At 39.1% G+C, this 18443-nt stretch overlaps 1 protein-coding gene and 1 long non-coding RNA gene across 12 annotated transcripts in view; one reads left to right on the forward strand and one right to left on the reverse strand.

Annotated features, from left to right (window-relative positions):
• The window catches only part of usp9 (ubiquitin specific peptidase 9), a 263780-nt gene that overhangs the window by 241897 nt on the left and 3440 nt on the right, over positions 1-18443 (reverse strand). For 5 of the 11 annotated variants that reach the window (XM_069889332.1, XM_069889328.1, XM_069889330.1 and 2 more), the window contains exons 1-2: positions 4977-5516; positions 2972-3018 (exon numbers count right to left, since the gene is read on the reverse strand). The gene's annotated coding sequence lies outside the window, so the exon portion shown is untranslated. Of the gene's footprint in view, positions 1-2971; positions 3019-3290; positions 3370-4976; positions 5524-18443 lie in introns of those variants that run through there. The other 6 variants (XM_069889334.1, XM_069889335.1, XM_069889327.1 and 3 more) reach the window with 5 other exon arrangements.
• LOC138738679 (uncharacterized) lies at positions 5966-7686 on the forward strand. Its single transcript, XR_011341674.1, has 3 exons — positions 5966-6068; positions 6730-6820; positions 7365-7686. It is a non-coding gene; the product is annotated as an uncharacterized lncRNA (long non-coding RNA).

An 18443-nucleotide genomic window follows, 5' to 3' on the forward strand; every position in this document is an offset into this window, starting at 1 on the left:
ACCAAGGTGAATGCATTTATTCTTCTTTTCCCTTGCTGTTAGCCAATCATCAATCAAAATTGATAAACCACCTAAAATTCTGCACATTCTAATTTTGTTCAATGTTCTGTATGGGACCTTCTCAAAAGGCATCTGAAACTTAAATGCTCTACAACCCTATTTTCCCAAATCTATTCAATACTCAAAAAGATCAATGGATCAGGCAGACATGATAACCCTTGTTGAGTCTGTTCAATTATCATTTTTAAGTGCCTTGATATGACAACCCTCAATAAAATTCCAACATGTTCCCAACTACCAATGCCAGGCTCATGGGTCAGTAATTCCCCATTTTCCTTCTCCCTCCATTTTGCAATAGTGGGGTTCCAGAATTGACACAATTTTACAAAGGACAACCAGCGAATTCACCATCTCCAAACTGAACTTTTTCGAAACTTAATCTTCACCTTTCATAGTGATGATATTCTCTCCTATTAGATGACAATAAAGAAATCCAGAATCTTGATGAATCCACTGGTCCTGTTATCTATGCAGCTTCTTGTAGCCTCAAAACTGATTTTGTCAAATCAATTTTTCTTTACATCCATTTTCATATCTGCCTGACATCAAATTCATAATAATTGATTGACCTCATGCCAAAGTTAAGCCATTTGGTGCAGTGTTTGTTCCCTTTTCTTCTTACTCTTTGGATGCCAGGGATACATTTGGCATCTTTGAATCCAAGGGTGCCAACGGATAATTTTAGGTTATCAATATAACCATTGATATAAAGCGTGATCAGTGTATTTGAAGTTTGATTGATTCTAACTGATTCAACTTCCTCACTCTGAATAGCTTCACTTTTCAAAATAGGTTTTAATGTTTTTGCTGCTATGATATACATGGTATATTTAAATTAATTTTAATTTTCTCATCTAGCAATTTCCTTGCAGGCAAGTGACTCATGTTTACTTTTGTTAACCTCAATACTTCACAAACCAATATACCTTGCATCACTTTTTTTTCACTCCAATTTTCTAATATTTCCACAGTCACATTACACATTGCCAAAATTCTCCCAATTCTCAAGATGACTATTCTTTGCTGGCATTTTTGTTATCTGTGGTTGCAATGTATTTGCAGCAGAGGGAGGGAGGCCAGAAAGCTGGGGTGGGAGAGAAAGAAAAGGAATACAGCAAGAAGTGGTATATTTGAGAAAGATAAGAACTGCAGACCCTGTAATATCATAAGCAAACAATAAGTCTGGAGGGAACTCAATAGGTCAGGCAGACTGCAACCATGGAGAGAAAGGAATAGTCGTGAGTGCAGAAAACTTCAAAACTCAAATCATAACAAAAAAAGTGAGGGTTAGAGTACCATCCCAAATCATCTGAGTGTGCATTTCTCTCCAGGGATGCTGCCTGACTTGCTGAATTCCTCCAGCCTCCCATCGTTTGCTCAATGGTGCATGTATGGTGGGGATGGGATGCAAGTCAGAAACACAAAACAAACAAAAAAATCAGGAAGACTGAAAATGGGTGAAACAAAAATGAGAAAGTACAGGGTGCAACAGCAAACCATTAAGATGCAGTTAACTCTGTTAATTTAGTTTTTAAAGCTCTCTCATGCCAAAAAGGACTCACTTGAAAATGAGTGAAGATCGCTGAGATAACTAAAATGTAAAGTTCTCTAAGTTGATTTTAGATTAAATAAACCACTTCAATTTACACTTTTTCAAAACCTTTTTTGAAAGTTTTAAGTCTCTTTGCAAATTAAATGTTGAACTGTTTAATGCTCTCCTAATGGGCTGGAGGGCACTGAAAACGTACAATTAAAAATTTCTCCACGAATTGACTCTTGCTCAATTGAGAAACTTTGTTCAACCCAACATAAGCTTGATCTTTTGCTCAGAAGTGAAGCAAAGCAAATTCTGACTTTAATTAACCAAGATTCTGAGCTTTATTTCTTTGATAAATTTTAAAATCTGCATAATTTAATCAGCACAGTGCATCCAAATACATAATAACAGTATACAACTTTAAAAATAACTGAACATTGTTAAACACAAGCTATAGCAAAGCAAAACCTGGCACCCTATTCCCCCAACAATCCAACAGTGCCACTCTGAATTTAATATTATCCTCCTCCCTTGAAAGTTTTAATCTCTCCTTATTATAATGATTCTGTTCTAGTTTCACCAATAACCAACTTCTGAATGAGATTCCATATTGCAACCAGCTTCATAGAAACTGCTTGCCTGCCAAATCAATTCTTGCACAAAAGAAAAAATTCATGAGGGGAACAATTCCATAATGATCAAATGTTTCATTTCCAAGTTGAATTCCAATTAAGTAGATCATTTTCCTCCAATAATTTTTAATTAGAATGTAAACAAGAACATACTTTTGTGATCATTGTTCCCCATTTTTAATAGGCAAACATTTAGCTGCAAATGATACAAGTATCTTGATTAATAAATAAATTGCAGTTTTCTACTGCAGAAAAATGTGAAACACAATTCTTTAAACATTATTTTAATTTAGAAGCTCCTCTCAGTTTCATCACAAAATCCTGTCAAAAAATAATTGCAACATTTTATATTCAATTCTGGTCATTTTAATTACTGGTAGCTACAGCACAATTCAACATTCAAATTACATCGCTGTGAAGGCATCACCTGGTGTAGTACCATCACAAAGCCCACAGAATTGTTATTCAGATAAGATTCTCTACCTCTGCCAAGACAGTTCTTTGCAAGGAGAGAATATTTTTCGCAAGATAAAATGAAATAGGAGAAGGAATATAGGTAACAAGCATCAAAAGGGATCTTCCAAGCAAGATTTTTCCTCTTGAATATTTTCTAGTGTTTCATCCTACAGTATGCATATACAATACTAGAATAATCCTGATTGCAATGCCATCTGCAATCAAATAATTGTCAATATCCATTGTCAATGCTTTTGAATCATAAATTATTACTTGGGCAAAATACCTGAGGGCTGCTGCTGTCCATGGAACAATATCTCAGTAAATCAGCACCTTCAGAAAAGAATAGGGAAAAGATGAAAATAAATGGTGTATTTGAGTGCATGTATAACCTAGGCACACAATCAACAAACATCTACAAGTCAAGATTTTCCTCCATTTGAATTGATAATCCAGTAAACCTCTTTGCATCTTTGAAACCCAAGTCATTAAAAGTCACTTTCCTGTAAAAGAAGCAGATCTACATTTTATTATCTTAAACTCAGTTCCCCATGTAATTATAACATTTTGTCTTGAAGAAAATCGATTAAACCAAGTATACATACCACTCATCAGTTTATAATACCAATTATTCCAGGGTGGAACCATTCAACTAAAATTTTAAAACTGTAATTATTCTATAAATGGTAGAAACGAGAAAATATTCTCTTCAAAGATGCTGCCTGACTGATTCCAGCAATTTCTGCTTTATTCCTGAGTAGTAGTTCACTATGCATAAACATTGGTGGTAGATTTCTGGAAATTTAAAAATGCTTCAAAAGCTTGTTTTGGACATCATATTCTAAATCAGGCAAGCTCTGCAGTTGGAGTTAAGAAAATCTGTAGGATCAAGTGCCATACACAAACGTGCTGGAGAAACTCAGGATGTCACGCAGTATCCGTAGGAAGCTAAGAGTTACTACCAACGTTTCAGACACAAGCCCCTTAATCGGCAGTATGGGGGAAAAAAGGTATACGCCTCTGTTTAAAAATCAACAATACTATTGAATATAATTTTTCTCCAAAATTGGTTGATGCAAAGTTTCAAAAATTATGACAGATGATTTTTCTTTACTAAACCCTGGAAACACCAGTACTTTCATAGATGACCGTGTAAGCTATTAACCTAACGGAGTTTTGACTGTTTAAACTTCAGCTGAAATCAACGTCATTCAAGTAGTCATACTATTGTGTAGCATCTAGCTGAAGACTTCAGCTTTGATTTTTTAACATCATGGCTGATGACACCATCTTAAATTACTGGGAACTTTTTAGTTTTTCATACAAGTAATAAATATAGCTCTCAAACTGCAAACCGTATGGAACACAAAAATAAGAGACCTGTCTGTCCAGACCAAGAATGCTGTAAATTGACAGCACGATGATTCCGTATGACTGACATCAATCTAACTGTTCAAATAAGAGAAATGCCTTTTACAGTTAATAGACATAACGTTAAGCACCCAAACCAGTAAATATACAAAGTTCCCGACAAAATCATAACAATCCTCAGATGTTATTGATACTTCACTACTACCAAGGCCATATTCCTCAGAAATATAACTATTTTTCAGTTTAACGTCCACGAAAAATCTTAATGCACACTCTACGTGCATGACTCTCCATTTAGGTTTTTAGACCGACGCAACAATAGGCGTGACAGAATGTTTTAAATGACTTTACAATATGATGTCTGAAAATCAAATCATTTATCTTCAAAATGGGTTGAAGGCGTAAAATAGACAAGGCCCAACGCTTCAGGCGTAGTCAAGGCCTACGTTTTCATGAGAAAAATCACTCCGCCTCAGAAATGGCGTTTAACAGCCCAAGAAAGGGGATGGGAAATAATCCATTCCGAGTTCGTTCACAGAATTAGTGACTTCTTTTCAAGAGCCCACAGAGGAAAAGTTCGCCACCTTGCACTGAAGCCCAATGACACATCAACCCAACCCAAGCTTGCTGCATCAAATCGGACGCTTCCCCTCAATAAAAGGCAGCCTCCAGATAAGGGAGTCTGTCAGCCATTTTCATCCTCACGCAGACACCAGCCGGCTTCACCGTCACCGTCAAAACCCCTCAGACATGTAAACAGCTCCATCGTTATTCCGCCTTGCCCAGAATTTCTCTTTTTTAAAAAAAAACTATCACAGTCTTGGGCGTAAACACAGAAGACAATTCGCATCTCGGCAATTAAACTCTCCGAGAAATTGAATCGAACCGTTTAGAGCGATACGAGAGTCCCCATGCCTTACCAGGAATTAGGTCTCCTTTGCCAGGACTCCGAGCCTGGTTGCGTAGGGAGGGCGAGATTGAACAGGGGGGAGTGGTGAAAAGGTCGAGGAGAGGAGGCCTTGATTTTATTTTTTCACCCCCCCCCCTAGTTTCTTTGTTCCCTTCTCCCCACTCTTTTATTCTTTCCAGTTACCCCCTTATCTGAACCAACACCAAGCCGCTCTCGCCGAGACCGAGTCACACAACAATATGGCGGCGGTGCGCGGCGTTGAAAAAAAACTGCACAAACAGAGCAGACGCACTGGCCTGCGACGGACGGACGGACGGACGGCACCGACACGCACGGGGGGGCGGACTGTGGAAAGCCGCGCGAAAAGAACGGGGTCGGGGATTAAAAGTTCAGGGGGCGACTTATGTGGAGATTTTTCACCATTTCTTCAAAGCCGTCTCCCCCCCTTCCCAAAATGAATTCGCCCAAAGTCCAAAAATAATTCTGCCCCATTCGGTTTTGGGTCTTTTAATACACGGGGAAGTCTGTCACCGCTTATTTCCACCCCCCCCCCCCCTCCTCCCTCCTTCCTATCATGCCGCAGCATCGAGACTCTCGGTTCAAGCCCCCGACGGGGAGCATCCCTCCCCAGTCCCGGATGATGATGTCACCGGGTCCACAAAGATGGGCACGCGTTGACACGCGCCATCTCTCGACAGCGGATGAACTGTCGCTCAAACTCCTCCCAAGACGCGAGAAGTAAAATGAAAGGGCGAGCGAGGTCCAGAAATGCACTGAAGAAACAAAATCAATTGATTTTCAGGGCATTGTGATGCAAGCCGACAGTAACACTTGGCCTCACAGCATCAAGAACTAGATTGCAATAAATAATATCCGATGCTAGGAACTTTCAAATACTTTGGTCTTACCAGCTCACATTAAAAATACGTTTTTTGCTCGCTCAAATTAACTTCATAGAGCACATTCAATATCATCTCTTCTCGCCACTGTGACCAATTTTCCCCACAGATAAATACAGTAAAAACACAATGCTGGAGAAACTCACCTGGTCAAACAGTTGCAAAGATAAAGATACAGAAGCAACATTTCAGTGTGGAAAAATGTAGGCAAGTGCCAGAACAACATGGTGGGGGAGAGGGGCAGGGGGAGGAGCACAGTCCCAAAGGCAGGAGGTAAAAGGTGGATAAGGAAGGGAGGGGGAAGACACAACACCAAGCAGTGGGGAGGAGGGATGGCTCTGTGAATGGAGAGGTAAGGGGCCAGAGAGATGGAGGAAAGACTAAGAAAAGGGAGGGAGACCAGGCTTGCAGAAACGAGAGGTTGATGTTAGTGTTATCCAGTTGGAGAGTGCCCATTCAGAAAAAAAAAGTAATGTTCCTCCAATTAACAAGTGGTCTTGGTGGGATAGTACAAGGCCATGAACAGACATGCCAGCATGGGAATAGGGCACTACCATTGATAGAGTGGGGCGCTGCCTTTAACAGACACGTGAGCATTGTGAACTCCAGCTTTGTGTTTTGACTTGAACCACAGTTTCTGCAGACTTTTATGTTTTATTTCAGGTAAATACTGTTTTTACTTTCAACCAAATTCTTTACCAAGACCTTCTTTACCATTTAAAACCTTGCAGTGAGCATCATTTTAAATATTCAAATGAATTGATTGATTGCTGTTTGATAAGCCAATACTTGTTTCACAGTGTGTAAAGATTTCACAGTCATGATTAATATGGTGGTACATAACTTATTTTTTTATCAATACAGAAATGCAAAAGCTGCAGATGCTGGAACTTTGAGCAGGCAAAGAATTGCTTGAGGAGCTCAGCAGGTCAGACAGCACACACTGGTAAAAATGGTCAGTTAACATTTTGAATCATAACTCTTTATCAAGACTTTATCAAGAATTTATGTCAAAACAAGTGTGAAGAAATAAGTAAATTGTGCTTTCTGAATATGTTCATCACAGTAAGAAAGCAACCACAAATTACAATACTCAACCACAACATTTCTCATTCACATAGCCTTATCAAGGTGCATGGATGCTGCCCACCCATTGAGTCCCTCTAACTTCTCACTAATGGAATTGGTTGATCTAGAATTGATTTTCTGATGGTAACTGAGGAAATTGGGTCTGAGCATTCAACCTATCAAATGGTGTTTAAGGGATTATCTGTTGGTACATAGCTTTGTTTCAGATTGGAAGATGGTTAGGTAAATGGAGTGGCTTGCCCATTGCCCAGCAACTTTCTGAATTCCCATTCACCAGTGAAGCTGTTTCCTCACTGTCACACTGAGAATAAGAATCTTACAGATCTTGTATTGACAAACAGACTTTGCCATTCAAGGAAGAGATAATCTGACTCCAATATTTTATTTACCATTTTCATTTTTTTTCCTAGGTGATTGACATGAAAACAACTGTGATACTTCTCAACTGTGTCCTTTCCTGAGGAAGGTAATGGGTACCCAATTCAGTATAGGACATAGATGAGAATGTTACCAAGTCAATTACCTGTGAAATGAAAGAAGTTACATCATCAACACAGTGGAGACCCAGAACTGTGCTGATGAATGCCAGTCAACACTGAATCTGTCATGGGGTTAGCCTACTTGTTCAGTGAAGAGTTCATCAGTCTCACCAATATTTGCTGGTTGCCGACAAGAAGCAGTGAGTGGCATTTTGATTTTGGGTTCAACAATCCAGCCCAAATAAATAGTGGTCTTCCCAATATTTAGTTGGAGAAAATTACAGTTGATCTGATATTTTATGTTGGATAAGCACAGTGGAAGGCCCTTCTGGCCCAAGAAAATTAAGCAGCCCAATAACACCCAATTAACCTTCCAACCTCGTACGTTTTGAAGGGTGACAGGAAACTGGAACACCAAGGGAAAACCCTCTCAGATCATGGAAGAAATGGACAAACTACTGACATCAGATTCAAACCCAGGTTGCGAGCACCGTAATAGCATCGTCCTAACCACTACACTAATAGTGCCATCCAACAGCACAGCCAGTTGCGAGATGGATGTTGCCAGGCACTCATAAAAATTGATACAATGTTTTTCTCTAAATGGTAATATGTAGATAATAACTCAGGCGATTTCAGGATTTGATCCCCAGACAGCACCAGAAAGTGTTCTGGTGGGGTTGAAAGATAACTATCCAAGGATTATGCATAAAAAATATTTTTAAAAAATACAAAAAACTGATATCAAAAGATTCTGCAAAAACTAGGCAAATTAAAAAGAGAAACAGAGGTAACATTTTAGGTAAAGGACCATCCCTCTTCAATTGAAATGTTAATTCCATTTCTTTTGCCAGTGCTGGTATCTGAACTGCTGTTTCCAATATTTTCTGATTTTATCAAATAACCATGTAATCAAGTGAGTGCATTCCATTCATATCTTGTCTTATGAAGCTAGGAGCGACAAAGGATGAGAGGTGACTTAATAGAGGGATCTGAGATTATGAGGGGCATAAATAAAATGGACAGCCAGCTCCTTTTTTCCTGGAATGTCAATAGCAAATACCAGAGGACATCTGTTTTAGGTGAGTGGAGGAAACATTAGGTGAGATTTCAGAGGTAAATGGTTTTTACAGAGCATGGTGAATGCCTGGAATACATTGCCTGGGATAGTGGAGGCTGGTACAAGGGGACTTTCAAAATACTCTTAAACACATGGATGTCGGAAAAATGTAGTGTTATGGCTGTGAGTTAGGGGAGGATTAGATTGTTGTACAGAAGGTTTACATAGGCTTCCAATAGGCCTGTATTTAGCAACAATGTTCATTGTTTTATATAGATAACTCTTATCAACAGTGTCAAAGCCTTCTGGCAAGTGGGTATACATTTTCTCTTGCACTCCTCTCCTCTCCCATGCATTACTCACTGTCTCCCTTTCCCCTTTCTCTGAGAAGATCTTGCTGCCTATGAGAGCAATGTGACTGCCATCATCCACAGAGTAGGTAAATCTCTCTTAGTCCCTCATGGGTTATCAAAGCTGTAGGAGTGGAAAGTGGGGAAATATGGTCTGACAGCATGGTCAGTAGATTGGAAAATCTGAAGAAAGCATCTGGTGTGAATTGAATACCCGGCCAACTATTAAAAACCTGTGCTGACCAACTTGCCAGTGTATTCATGGATATCTTCAACATCTCACTCTGGCAGGTGTCAATCGTATCAGTGCTCAAGAAGTGTGTGGTAACCTGCCGCAATGTCTATCAACCAGTGGTACTCACATCAACAGTAAGAAAGTGTTTTGAAAGGCTGATGTTGAAGCCTATCAGCTCCTGTCTGAGCAGCGACAAGGATTAGTTCCAATTTGCCAACTGTAGCAACAGATCTATGGCAAATGCCATCTCACTGGCTCTACACAATGCTCTGGGACACCTGAATGGCAAAGATGCATACATCGGGATGCTCTTTATTGACTAAAGCTCGGCATTCAACACCATCATCCCCTCAAAATTGATCAGCAAACTCCAAGACCTGGGAGGTGTCATGATAATGAATATGTATGAGATATACCGGAAGTCACGTGGTATGAGAGGGAGATAAGAACACAAGCAGGAGAACAAAGGAAACGGTAGAATAAAACCACTAAGAAGTTTACCTGATAAACTTGTGTTTAATGTTTTATTAACTTCACATTTCGGGACACAAATGTGACATTGGCGACGAGGATGAAAGAAGCTTGAAGAAAATTAAAGACTAAACAAGATTACAGAGGATTACAGACAACTTCAAGTTGATAAGAATTTTCTCTGTGACTCAGTACTTTTGGGGCTGGAATATTTCCTCATGGCTGGTGCAAACTGTGACTTTCTAACACATAGTGGAATTGCTCATTTTGACCCAACGGGTGATGCAAGCACTGTAAGTGTGAAGTGGAAGGCATGGCTGGAAGAATTTGAATCCTACGCCGACAGTCGTGGCCTATTTTTAGATACCGGTGCAGTTGAACAAAAAGCGCAGAGAAGTGCGTTACTTCTTTTCACTGCAGGACCCTCAGTTCGGGAAACATTTAAGACACTTTTGAATACTGGAAGAAAGGATGAGTACCGGAAAGCGGTAGATGCATTAAATGCACACTATGTAGTGACACCGAATGCTACATTTCAACGCCATTTGTTTCGGAGAACGAGACAAGAAGATGGCCAGACAATTGCTCAGTAAGTGACGAGACTATGCCAGCTAGCTGTTGGATGCAATTACATGCCAGCTGATTTGGACAACCAATTACTGGATCAAGTCGTACAGCACTGCAGATCAGATAAACTCAGAAGACGTCTACTGGAAAGAGGGAGTGAGTTGGAACTCACCGATGCTTTAACCATTGCTGCTGCATTAGAGGCTGTTGAAGGGCAATTTCATACCATGACCCTGAAAGACAACTCAAACCAGCAAATTAAGAGGCTCTCACATCGCCATAATCAGCCAAGATATACGCCGACACAGGACGTGGAGTGTTATCGATGTGGATACCGAGGTCACTTTGGAAAAAACCCATATTGCCCAGCCAAAGGCAAAGTTTGCAGAAAGTGTGGAGGTAAGGACCACTTTGCAAAGAAGTGCAAAAGCAAGTCCAATGCAGACCCGAAGAGGAAGAGTACAACTTTCAAAGGCAAAGCCTGGGGGAAAGGAAAGTATCCTGGAAAGAAAGATACCATTCGCCAGATAGACGATGACGATGATGATACCCAGGAGGAACAGAGTTGTTACCAATTTACGTTGAATGAAGTACATCATGAGAAGGTCCCAGTGATCATTGGTGGAGTGACAGTTCAGGTCATTGTAGACTCAGGCAGTGACAGTAATATGATTGATCGACATTTATGGGAGAAGTTGAAAAGGAAAAAGATCATCTGTACCTCAAAGAAGTGTTCCAAGAAACTGTATCCATACACAGCAACAAAGCCATTGCAGACCATTGGATGTTTTACTGCAACTGTTGAAGCTGGAGATAAGTACACCGAAGCAGAGTTTATGGTCATAGAAGAGAGGGGAGAACCATTGCTGCGTAGAAGCACAGCGCAAGACCTGGCAATACTTCATATTGGAGCTTGTGTCAATTCAATTCAGTCATACGAGGATATGAAGCAAGAATTCCCCGCAGTCTTCCAAGGAGTAGGAAAGCTGAAAGGTCGACAATTGAAGCTAGCGGTAGATGAAACGGTCAAACCCAAGGCACAACCAATGCACCGAACTCCGTTTGGACTTCGTGGGAAAGTCGAAGCCAAAATTAAAGAATTGATCGAACAAGACATTATTGAACCTGTGGAACATTCGACACAATGGGTCAGTCCAGTAGTGATTGTGCCCAAACCAAAGGGTGACATAAGACTATGTGTTGACATGAGAATGGCCAATGAAGCTATAATTAGAGAACGACACCCTATACCAACGGTGGAGGAAATACTTCAAGAACTAACTACCAGCAAGGTATTCTCAAAAATTGACCAATGCAGCTTCGGAGATCTACCAATACGAAATCCATCGAGTGATTCAAGGCATTCCTGGAGTTGCCAACATTTCTGACGACATCATAGTCCATGCACCAACGAAGGAAGAGCATGACAAACGGTTGAGGCGTGTACTATCTAGACTACAGGAGGCAGGCCTTACCATGAATAGAAACAAGTGCCAGTTCGGTGTGTCAGAAATGGACTTCATGGGACACAGACTTACCCGGGAAGGACTAAACCCTGCAGAGGCCAAGGTGAAAGCTATTGCAGAGGCACATGCACCTCAGAACGCAACAGAAGTGAGGAGTTTCCTAGGATTGGTCAATTTTTGTGCAAAGTTCATTCTTAATTTCGCTACAGTGGCAGAACCACTAAGGAAACTAACCAGGAAAGGTGTACCATTTCATTTTGGATCTGAGCAGAAGAAAGCGTTCACAGCGCTGAAGCAAAGCCTGACAGATGCAAAAACTCTTGGATATTACGATCCAGCGGCATCAACCAAAGTCATAGCGGATGCCAGCCCGGTTGGTTTAGGAGCCGTGTTGGTCCAGATGCATGATGGAGGACCAAGAATCATTGCCTATGCCAGCAGATCGTTATCAGATGTGGAAAGAAGATACTCTCAGACAGAGAAAGAAGCACTCGGACTTGTATGGGCCTGTGAGAGGTTCCATGCATATTTATATGGCATTGAATTTGAACTCATCACAGATCATAAGCCATTAGAGGTGATCTATGCACCTAGATCCAAACCATGTGCCAGAATAGAGATGGGTACTCAGACTACAACCCTACAAATATAAAGTAATCCACATTGCAGGGAAAGCAAACATTGCTGATCCGCTGTCCAGATTGGTGAAGGATGGTGGTCCACAATCCAAGTCAGAATTGGGAACTGAAACAGAGAGCTTTGTACGCTTCGTAGCTATTCAGGCGACACCGAAAGCTGTGACTACGAAGGAGGTCGAGAGAGAATCCGAACGTGATCCAGAACTCATGGAAGTAAGAGAATGCATACAGAGTGGACAATGGGACAAGTGTACTCACAAGGCTTACATTCCCATTAGAGATGAACTTTGTTGCATCGTACAGTGTGTATTGAGAGGTTGCAGATTGGTGATACTGCAAAGATTGAGACTGAAGATCGTATCCTTAGCGCATGAAGGACACCTAGGTATTGTTGGTACCAAGCAAAACCTCAGGACCAAGGTATGGTGGCCAAGTTGTGATAAAGACGCAGAGAAATTTGTTAAAACTTGTCACGGATGTCAAATCACAAGTAGGAGTAATCCGCCAGAACCGATCCGGAGTACGCAACTTCCGACAGGACCATGGATCAACGTAGCTGTTGATTTTCTTGGACCTTTACCGACGGGTGAATCAATTATGGTAGTGATAGATTACTACAGCAGATACTATGAGTACGTGGTGTTGAAGTCCACAACCACTGAAAAAACAATACAAGCGTTAGCAGAGATATTCGCAAGATATGGATTACCTGTTACATTATACTCTAACAATGGTCCACAATTCATTTCAGAGACATTTACGGAATACATGAGGACCATAGGTATCCACCATCATAAAGTAACCCCGAAATGGCCGCAAGCCAACAGAGAAGTAGAGAGACAAAATCAATCCATTGAAAAACGATTGAGAATTGCACACGCAGAAGGACAAAATTGGCGAGAAGCATTGCTATCTTATGTGGCTGTCTATCGAGCAACGCCTCATGCAACCACTGGAAAAAGTCCTGCAGAAGCATTTTTTGGGAGAAAAATCCGCACAAAAATGCCAGAAATAAAGGAAATCCGAGACGACCAGGAGATGAGGGACCACGATGCTGAAAAGAAAGGTGCAGCAAAGCTGTACACAGATTCGAAACGTGGAGCCAAGTACTCAGACATCATGCCAGGAGATAATGTTCTAGTGAGGCATGAAACTGGTGGTAAGCTAGACACACCTTATTACCATCAACCCTATACTGTCGTATCCAGAAGTGGCAGTATGGTGACAGTCAAGTCTCCGACTGGAGTCCTGTATAAGAGAAATGTCTCAGGTGTAAAAAGGTACCAGTCCAGAGATACATCGAGCGAAGAGGTTGAAAGGCCAATACGAGATGCTGAAACTGAGAAACCTGATGATGTTCCAGAGGCAGTTACCAGCACTCCTGATGAAGTGACTAGAGCGCCAGAAACACCCGAAGTCGTGGTGAGCAGTATTTCCGACGCCGAGAGTGAACAACCGAGAAGCGACGACAATATCGCAGGCAGGCCGAAACGAAACCGGAAAGTGCCCAAACGATACGAAGACTTTGTGCCATAGTTTTAATAAGAACTTTGGGACAGTATTTTAATCTTATATCATAAAGTACATGTATGAGTGCTGTAGGAAGTAAATTTTATGTAGTTGAGTTATAGTATTACCATTAGTTACGATGTTTGTATGTTTCCAAGGGATATTGGTAAGTGAAGGTAAAGTTTATTTCTGATTAAAGGAGGGATGTCATGATAATGAATATGTATGAGATATACCGGAAGTCACGTGGTATGAGAGGGAGATAAGAACACAAGCAGGAGAACAAAGGAAACGGGAGAATAAAGCCACTAAGAAGTTTACCTGATAAACTTGTGTTTAATGTTTTATTAACTTCACATTTCGGGCCACAAATGTGACAGGAGGCAACATCCCACTGTGTCACTGGATCCAGGATTTCATCACATCCAGACCACAATCAGTGAGGAGCAGTATAAACATCTCCACAATCTCCATCAGTACTGGAGCACCACAAGGTTGCATTCTCAGCCCCCTTCTCTACTCATTATACACCTATGACTGTATGGCTCAGTACAACAACAACATCTACAAACTCACTGACAATACCACAGTAGTGGGTTTATTAAAGGGGGCAATAAATCAGCATACAGGAGGAAGATTTAAAACTTGGCTAGTGCACCAATAACAACCTCACATTCAATGTCACCAAAACCAATTATCTGATTGTTGACATCAGGAAGGGAAATCTGAAGTGTATAATCTTTCCTGGACCCAACATTAATGGCATCATGAAGAAAGTACGTCAGTGCATCTACTTCCTCAGGAGTTTGTTGAGGTTTGGTATGACATCGGAAACCCTGGCAAATTTCTATAGATGTGTGGTGGAAAGAGTGCTGACTGGCTGCATCATGGTCTGGTATGGGGACACCAATATCCCTGACCATAAAGCCCAGTAAAAGGTAGTGGACACAGCCCAGGGCATCACAGGCAAAATCCTTTTCACTAACGAGAACATCTGCAGGGAACACCGCGCCCCGGGCTTTTGACCAGAAAGAAAAGCCCATATGAGCATTGAAAACTAAAGAGAATGGGTTTTCACTAATTTGTTTTTCTCCTTACACAAATCAGGACATAGGAGAAGAGTTTTTATTCTCATCTCAAACAAGCTAAATTTTTGAAAAGGTATTCAAAATGAAAGATAAGGAGGACAGATATATTCTATTAAGGGGGAATATAGATGGGAATCCAATTACTCTATTGAATATATGCACACCTCCAAGAAGAGATATTAGTTTCTTCCAGAAAAATTACTAATATTATGGTCTGTAGACTCTTCCAATAAAAAACATGAAATAAATTCTTTTCAAAAGAAAGTTAATGCACTTTTTGAGAATATTGGACCAATTGATATATGGAGGTACCTTTTCCCTGACAGAATGGATTACTTTCATTACTCTGTCCCCCATTCTTTATATACAAGAATAGACTACAGTATTTCATTACATTTAGAAAAGATGAAGATAAAATAAACACCTGTTGAATTGGGATAATAGATACAAGATATATTTATCTTTTGATTTCGACCTACAACCAAAGAACACTATTTGGAAACTAAATTCAAATCTACTCAATGATCCCCATTTTAAAGAATAAATTCAAAAAGAAATTGATTTTTACTTAGAATTTAATGATAATGGAGAGGTTTTACCTCCTATTTTATGGGATACTCTGAAGATTGTCTTCAGGGAAAATTAAAGTGATATCTTCATATAAGGAAAAAGTAAGGAATAAAACATTAGAGGGATGACAAAATAAGCGGAAAGAACGAGAAAAACACAAAGTGAGCTTAACACAAGATACATAATAGAAAATTTTAAAAATTAGGAATGAAATTACAAGTCTGGCTACACAAGAAATCAATAAAAAAATTAATGTTTCTAAAGCAGACACTATGTAAATGGATCTAAATCTTTGAAAATAATGGCATGGAAACTGAGAAAAAAGATAGAAGAAAATACAATTCATAGAGTTAGGGATCCAAGAACAAAAAGTGATATAAAAAAAATGAGCTTTTGTAGTGTTTTTTGAAACTCCAAAGTTCCGGGGGCGGCATAACCCAGATTGATACCTTCTTGAATTATTTAGAATTACCTATTTTAAGCAAAGAATAAAATAGGTTGACTGCTGATATAACTGAAATTGAACTAAAATTGCAATTAATTGGCTTAAATTAATCAAATCACCAGGATCAGATGGATATATGACAGAGAGGTATAAAGAATTTAAGAATGAGTTAATTCCTGTTTTACTCCCACATTGAACTGAGCTTTAAAAATAGGTGCAAATGCCACCCAGTTGGAAGGAGATGATAATCACACCTATACCATAAGAAGGCAAGGATAAAATGGAACGTGGGTCATTTAGACCTATATCTGTTCTTAATGTAGATTGTAAATTATTTACCTCCATTATAGGCAAATAATTAGAAAAGTTTTTACCAACATTGATACATAATGATCAGACAGGTCAATTATCAGGATACAAGATTAATATAAATAAAACCCAATTACTCTCATATAACTATAGCCCACCAAGAGAAACTGAAAGTAGATATCTCTGGGCATGGCAAACAGAGTCTCTTTAAGTATATGGGCATCATTATGCCAAACAATTTGGAGAAATTATTGGAAAGAAATTATTTGCCTATATAAAAAAAATTAAGGAAGATATTATAAAATGAATCCAAATTCCTTTTTTAAAACTCAGTTCAAGGATTGAATCTATTAAAATGACTATATTGCCCAGTCTATTATATCTTTTTAAGACCCTATCAACAGAGATTAACTAAAATCGATTCAATGAATGGGATAAAATGTTATCAAGATATATATGACAAGATAAAAGGCTTAGAGTTTGTCTCAAAACATTGCAATTAGCCAAGGAAAAGGAAGGATGGAGCTACCTTCCCTTAAAGATTATTATTTTGTAGCACAGTTAAGAGCTGTGATATGCTGGGGTAACCCATCATATGATGCTCAAAGGAAAAATATTGAGGAGAAAATACTTTCGATCCCCATACAGGCAACCTTGGCTGACAATAACCTACAAAGATACATAAATAGTATTGATAACCCATGGGTGAAATGGACTCTTAAAACATGGAAAACTACTATAAAAGTATATAAACTAAAGGAAAATTTTGTAATTCTTAAATGGTGTGTGTATGACTCAGATTTCACGCCAAATAAATTGGATGCTAAATTTAAGAACTGGATAGCTCGAAGAATAACAGTTCTTTGTAATGCCATGAAAGAAGGAAGACTATTCAGTATTGAAATTAGAAAAACAAGACTTTTATCTGTATTTGCAATTGCGACATTATGTTAATAGAAGAGTTAAAAATGTAACCAAGCCAAGTACATGTTTGATAGAACTGTTTAGAAAAGCATATAATTCAGACACAGTGTAAGAAGAATATTATTTATTCATATTGAGGTAAATGTGGAAAAGCAAAGGAAGAATAGATGGATTGGGAAGTAGGGAAAATTGAAGGTAAAAGGAAAGAAGGGGAGAATTCAATGTGGAAATTGATGAAAGTTATATATAGGGGAGGATTGGGCATTTGCTGAAATTCCTTAATTTTAAAGAAATCTAAACCAATGCTAAATGTTTCTCCATATGTAGATACATTCTGTTCAGATGCCCTCTATCAACTCAGTTCTTTTACTTTTGTTAAGTAAGTCTTATGTTGGGTTGATTTCACATCAGGGTAGAGTTGGTAATAAACTGCTTCTATTTAATGATTAGATGAGGAACAAATTTTTTGCTTGTGTAGTGGAAAAATTTATTGCTATGAATAATAAGTTCCTATTTGCAGAGAGGAAGCAATTTTCTTGACATTGGAACTAATTATGAAATGGTGACAACATCTCTTCATCCTCAGTTAAGGGTGGTAAAATTAAGTTTGCCCTCAATTTCAGTTGCTAGTTTTCCACTAATCTTTGATGTTTTCTTGCTTGTTTGGTATTGGAAAAAAGAATGGACAATGGGAAGAATTATTATCAAATAGAGAAATTTGATCAAAGAAACAACAATCAAATTTAATTTTCAAAGAGTGTTGTCATCAGGAGAGAACGTGCTTTCATGCTCAATTGGAATGTTTTCCTTTTGGTGACTTGGTGTTGACTAAAATGGGGTTGTTACAATTGTTTCAGCTGAATACTAATTCAGTTGAATTAGTCTATTGGTAGATAACTCATTGAGTTGGAGCTGGGGGTAATGGTGATGTGACTCAGGTACATTATCATGGATCGCAACATTCTTTCACATACTGGGGGGATGGTTTCCTGAATTAAATTGTGAGGGGTCTTGTTGATCAAATTTAAATTACAAGGGCAAGCATGAAATTTTGCTAAGTGATGATTGTGTGTTTATTGATCAGAAGGCGATGGACAGCCTACCAGGGTTGGTATTTATTTGCTGAATCTGTTGGTTTTTCTTCACTTGCAATGTCCTCTGAAAAACAGCATACACCTTTGTTCTTTTTAACATTTTTAACACTAACGTTAAAGCTGTAAATGCTGGTTTTCATCATTCTGTTAAAATATGATATTTTCATCTGTTCTATTCTAGTGATTATGAATTTCTTTTGTCTTTTGATTCAACTTATTTCACAAATTATCAGATTTCAGATTTATTGTCAGAGTACATACAACCCTGAAATTCTATTTCCTGT

Source organism: Narcine bancroftii, chromosome 7, assembly GCF_036971445.1.
Source record: "Narcine bancroftii isolate sNarBan1 chromosome 7, sNarBan1.hap1, whole genome shotgun sequence".
Lineage (NCBI taxonomy): Eukaryota > Metazoa > Chordata > Chondrichthyes > Torpediniformes > Narcinidae > Narcine > Narcine bancroftii.